The sequence below is a fragment of the Pollicipes pollicipes genome, unplaced genomic scaffold (assembly GCF_011947565.3).
Source record: "Pollicipes pollicipes isolate AB1234 unplaced genomic scaffold, Ppol_2.1 Scaffold_4002;HRSCAF=4701_pilon_pilon_pilon, whole genome shotgun sequence".
NCBI lineage: Eukaryota > Metazoa > Arthropoda > Thecostraca > Pollicipedomorpha > Pollicipedidae > Pollicipes > Pollicipes pollicipes.
Window position 1 is genome coordinate 11,269,469 of NW_023596420.1, and position 6,324 is coordinate 11,275,792.

The window sequence follows — 6,324 nt, forward strand, 5'->3', positions numbered from 1 at the left end:
CAGGGTGGTTCGGGCTGCAAACTGCCTGAAGGTTTGCTGCTTAACTGCCTAGCTGGTTTGCTGGCTGGTTTCCAAGCTGGTTTCAGGCTGTTCAATCAGACACATTAATAACCGATGGCCTGAACGGTGTAGCGTACTATTTCATCACAGCCCCATCGCCATGTCTGGTGACGGCCAATGTTGATAACAATGTGCCAACTAAGGTTTATTGAAAACAGCTCTACACACACTGCAAATCACTCACTCACTCCTCGCGCCTGTCATGAGCAAAAATGTTGTTGAACAACACCTGATCCGATGCAGTTCTTCAACTGGCACGTTGCCAGAATAACAAGCATCATTTTCGTCGAATCTATCTCCTCGGAAATTCGAAAATATGAGGCTGCTGTAAATGTTTGCTGAACTAGTATGACACGAACGTCGCTGCACGAACTGATAACTCTTTCTCTTTACCGCTCAGCGATAAACATTTCATTGTGCTAATAATCGCCACCAGAAAGCCAACGCCTAAAAACCACTCGCGGTAACGCCACCACCTCCTGCGGCGTCATGGCGCGTCCGCGAGGCCGGGGACTCCTCCAGCTCGTGGGCCCACCGACCACCATCGACCGATAAGCCCAGGGCCCGGCTCGAAGTCCGCCAAGGACGTTCGGCGCTGTCACGCCGCGTGCTAACCCATGCTGAGCACACCGGCTCCCTGGCCGTAGCCCACGCCCTTGGGACCGAACTGGCGACCGTAGCAGGTGCGGCACAGAAGCTCGTTTTGGGGTCCACTGCACGTGTTGGTCGAGTCCAGGCTCCGGTTGCATTCTGTGCAGCTGAAACACTGCCGATGGTACGTCTGCAATGGAAGCATATTGGTGAGGCATTTACTGACGCATGCTCCTATTCAAACGTCTGGCTGTTGGAGTGCGTGCCCTGCATGAGGGATATGGCATGCTCTGATGGTTGTGATCCGCAGACAGGACAATGCTGAAAATCCTCCTGCGGCCCGCAGGCGTATCCCCTGATGGGATGTGCAGGTGTAGGTATGCCTCATCGCTGGGTGATTTCACTTCAGTGCCCCTGAAAATCGAGTAAACGTTCGATATGACGTGGCGTCAAACATGAACAGGAAAGTCTTTTAGATACTATTTTTGGCCTCATCAGTTCTTCTGTTGGACATAACCGACCTGCCTTATATTAAAAGGTCTGGTTCAAAGGCGTCAGCAGGCAGCTGGAGGTCTGTATTGTGGGCGAATCGACGTCTCAGCGCGGTGCCATCACGCTCTAGATGATGGGCACTTCTTCGAAACGTCAAGCCAATGCATGCCAATGAATGTTTTTGACTATGTCGCTCTGCGGGTACCTCCTGATATAGGTTAAAGGTCAGTTATTCACGACATAATAACTGTTGCGAGGTATGGGATGTGCGGGACCCATTCGTTGTACCAGAATGAGAACAGGCGTTAGTTGCTCTAGCCCTACATCCCGCGTTTCGATCATGCAGTGATTAAGCTGTGTGTATGAGAGACCAAAGGTGCGGGGTTCGATTCTCCGCGGTGGCCGCCCTTCGTGCCAGAGTGAGAAAAGCGGCGCCATATAGCCTCAGCAGAGGAGTGCGTTGTGAAGCCCCAGTGCCCAGGCAGGCGGTGTGTACGCTCACCCGTCCGTTGTGCAGCATCATTTCGGCGGCGAACACGGAAAACCCGCAGCGCGGACACCCCTCGCCCGGCGCCGCCTTGGCGCCCATCGACGGAGCCGTCACCTGGTCCACCAATCTGCGCGAACACAACCAGGCGCTGCACTGTCAACTGGGGCACTTCACCGATCTAATTTATAGGGCCCGGTCCAGCCCAATCAGGATAGTCCAGATCTGATGCGCACGCCAATTCGCCCTTGCCGGATTTCTCCATCCCGTCCGGTCTGATCCACTTAGTAAAAAAAATCATCAAATGAATCCGTGGCAATCCGCTCCCACAAAAACTTTTGAAAAGATTAACAGCGACTTTGGCCATCAGGGTACCTGAAACTTAAGTTATTTGTTGTTTTTATTGACAAAAATGTGCAAAATTTCTCTCAACCAGTGGGTGCTTAGATATATAGCACAGCTTTTTGCCTGTTGGGAATGCGATTTTGCATGGAGGATGGGATAAAGCACATCATATCATCAATTATCTCACAGTTAGTTTGGTCGATAATTCACAAGCCAAAGCACAGACCACATCACACATCATCACATCACCGAGACCAAAACCGCTTCTGGTTTCAATGACTTAAAGACATGAGCACATTAATTTTTCAGACCCCAGATTAGATGCAACATACCTATACATGCCAGTCGACAGCTTCAACGGCACCCAGATCACGAGCACAGGACGAAGCTCATCTAGTACACTTTCCAAATAGCCAAGACGACCATCTCACCTCATGTGCGATACTTCAGGCGTGTATCCCTTCTCGGATACACCAATAAACGAAACAACCTCAACTGCGACCATCATTCCTGCTAGATTACCGGCTGCATCAAAATCGTCATCTATGCGCCCGACTTCCCCCTGGGAGATGCCTGCATTTCTCTTCCATTCAGGAAAATGAAACAGTTGCGTTAGTTTTATCCAATTGCTGAAAAGGCAGAAACTACCAAATATCCTTTTTTCGCTTACACTGGAAAAATGCGAAAACTTTTGTATTGATTATTGCACATTGCATCACGTGAAGTCACATTTCAACAGTTCCATGCTATTTTTTAGACAAAATAAGAACAGCGCGACAATTTTTATGTTTTCATTCAACTGCTAAATAAATCTATTGGCACCTTGTACTATGCGCAACGTCTTAGTCAAATATGTACGTCCCTCGTACGCCGTGGCTGCAACATGCACAGATTATAATCAGAAGCGCAGGCAGGTGGCACGGGGCACGTGCCCCCTCTCCCCTTTAGGTGTGATCTGTGATCTGTGATCTGTGATCTTTGATCTTGCATGTGATCTTTTCATCACAAAATTTGTTTGTTAGAACGTGTAGCTGTTTTTACTATGCAACCTGTCTGCGCATTGCTTGGATTGAAAGTAGTGTATTTTATTACGTAAAAGGTGTTTTTCTGGGTTGGTGCTTTCACTGAGCATTTTAGGGACTATTTAGTGATAACGTCCATTTGGTCAGTTTACAATCCCTTCAGTCCGTGTGGGCCAGCATATTTGAAACCCGGCTCAGTGCTTATTCATTTTTGGTGGAAATTTCTGATCCGGTCTGATCCGGCTTGCAGATTGATCCACTATCCGGGAATTGCTTTAATCCTTAAAGTGCTCCACTGTCACCCTCCTGTCCTACTTTCATTAGATCCCAAGCAAGAGGTGGAGTCGAGATCAATGACGGCTGGCCGGTGTAGTGTGCCGGTTACAGCACAACTCCAGACCATGCCTGCAGGCCCGGTCTCGCGCGAATCGTAGACAGCGTATGCATCGGACAAAGGAGGCACTTGGAAGCCCAAACCGCAACCTAAGCCGCATGTGTGCAGACAACCGTTTCCCCCCTGACACTCTCATTCACTCACCAGTTCTCGTCCTCTCCCATGAAAGATCTCCCATGGCACTCTCATCCACTCACTGGTTCTCGCCCTCTCCCATGAAGATCTCCCATGACACTCTCATCCACTCACTGGTTCTCTTCCTCTCCCATGAAATATCTCCCATGGCATTCTTATCCACTCACTGGTTCTCGTCCTCTCCCAAGAGATCTCCCATGGCACTTTCATCCACTCACTGGTTCTCGTCCTCTCCCCAGAAGACACCAAGTGGGCGCGTGCCCGAAGCCGAAGCCTTTGGGGCCGAAGCGCTTGGCGTAGTCGTTTTTGCAGTAGATCTCGCGGTCGGGACCGTCACAGGCGATGGTGGAGTCCAGGGGTCGCTTGCAGTCGCAGCAGTTTGAAGCAGGAGATGTGCCACTCCTGCCGCAGACGGGGCGTGATGATTGACGTGACGTGATGCGACCGTGACGTGATGTGACGTGACGTGCATGCGACGTGCCAAAGCGTGCGCGATATGACTGTGGGGCTTGCTGTCAGATTATCAGAGAGTGCCAAATAAGCCAAACCTATGCACATATTTATGTTCGAGTGGATAGATTTTTCACTTAGGCAGGTACATATGCTTGGTTGCAATAAAACATATGAACTATTCCTGTTTTTCCCAATCCGCCTTTGCCGTGTAGGCTATCGGCACAGCGTAAGAATCCGGATTCCCTGTGTAATTTGACGTTTTATTATGCGTACAATTACCTTACAATCTACCAATCTAAGGTTCACGCTCGCTGTGAAAAGCCAGTTATCGCACTTGCACATCCCAGCGTATCGGCTTGTGCCTACTGACCCTAGAGAGCATCAGCTCGGCGATGAACACAGCACCCCCGCAGCGCGGACATCCCGGCCCTTCTGTCGGTCTCGTGCCGTACCTGGCCCTTGGAGAGCATCAACTCGGCGGCGAACACAGCACCCCCGCAGCGCGGACATCCTGGCCCTTCTGTCGGCTCGTGCCGTACCTGGCCCTTGGAGAGCATCAACTCCGGCGGCGACACAGCACCCCCGCAGCGCGGACATCCTGGCCCTTCTGTCGGCTTGATGGAGGTTCGGTCCAGCTTCACCCACTCGGGCTTCGACTGACTGTCTCGTCTCTGAGAATGAAAACGATCCATCAGCGACGTTTTTATCCACACGAGCGTCGCTTTGCTCGGCGATACCATGGCACGCCAAGGCGTCAGTGCCGCGTGGTTCCCTCTAGACACCCTACGCTACGCTCATGACGCATGTCACATTCTGTCAGCACATTTTCACATCACCGCACATCGTGACATTATCCCTTTGTGACAAACTCACGCGACGCTTCCGGTCTGGGTGAAGCAGCGCCGCGGCCGACCCGAAGACTTTGGGGCCGAAGAAGCGTTTGGCGTAGTCGTTCTTGCAGTAGATCTCGCGATCGGGACCGTCACAGGCGATGGTGAGTCCAGGGTGTCCTGCATCGCGGCAGCTGAAGCAGGAGATGTGCCACTCCTGTGCAGACGGGGCGTGACGTGATGTGGCGTGATGTCATGGCGCGAGGACGGTCTCAGGTGGAGGACATCATTTTCATACATTTGCTTTGTTAGCTATCCGTCTAACATAGGTGCGGGCCCAATGACTACAGCACCCAAAAATTTCCGGTGCGTTTTTGTGGCCGTGCGCAGGCTTCTCGGTCGACGACATCGCTCACATACCAGCTGTGGCAATTCACTTATCGGCGTAGCAATCATAGTGAATTATAGTAAATACAAATTAAGTGTGTTAGTTATCAGTCCCACAGAACGCGTGATGTCATCATGATACTACCACCGTGCTGTGAGTTACAATGAAGTGAAAAGAAAACTACACATCTTAGCTCAATATTCTTCTAGAATCAGGCAAGTAGTGCGGCAGCCAAGGGGAGGGGGACCCACGAAGCCTCAGCTCTCCCTCGTCAAATCCGAGCGCACTTTTTCACTACGACACTACTGATATCTTCACAATTGGTAATCTGGAAGCTACGTTGGCTTTCCGCGTAGACTATCACGGGCAGTGACGCGTCAGCCCGACACCCGTGATTTGGTGACAAAGTCAGCGAACAAACGAATGGATGTTGTGAGCAGCTGAGCAGTTATTTCAGGCAGTGGAATAACCAATACCAATAGCTCATTGATATGTTAAGTGCTGTACCTATCAGCGTTTGAGGGTCTGATTGTCTGTTCGTAGTGTGTAGGTGCTGTCGGTGGGGCTGAACTCGCTTGCAAAAAGCAAAGTACTTTTCTCCCCCGCTATCCCGTCATGCCAGTCCCTCTGGCTGCAAATCCTCAGTGTGTCCTGTCTGGAAGTTTGATAATTTTTCGACTGGAAACCAGATGCAAGCTTAGATGGCTTTAATGTGCTTCTTGGGGCGCTTAAATACAGTTAGTCTGTCAACAGCAGAGCGAAAACTTGATGTAGGCAAAAAGATGACTGTCATTGCACAAATCGTACCTACAAACATAGAAGAAGTGGTAAAAGTTGTGCTGTTCAACTTCCTGCAGCTGCGATTTTTGCATAGCTGTTCCCACAAGCTGAATATACAAGCCTACACAAATATCCTATGTGTAACAAGATACAGATGATGTTATCATTCAAATGGCCAGTGTACAGCCATGTTAAAGCTGCTTGTGTTCATGCAAGTGCCGTACCTGACCCTTGGAGAGCATCAACTCGGCGGCGAACACAGCACCCCCGCAGCGCGGACATCCCGGCCCTTCTGTCGGTCGTGCCGTACCTGACCCTTGAGAGCATCAACTCGGCGGCGAACACAG

General features: G+C 50.7%; 1 pseudogene; it reads right to left on the reverse strand.

The window, feature by feature from the left end:
* Positions 1-629: 629 nt before the first annotated feature.
* LOC119094087 (muscle LIM protein Mlp84B-like) lies at positions 630-4,995 on the reverse strand (annotated as a pseudogene).
* Between the last annotated feature and the right edge of the window lie 1,329 nt (positions 4,996-6,324).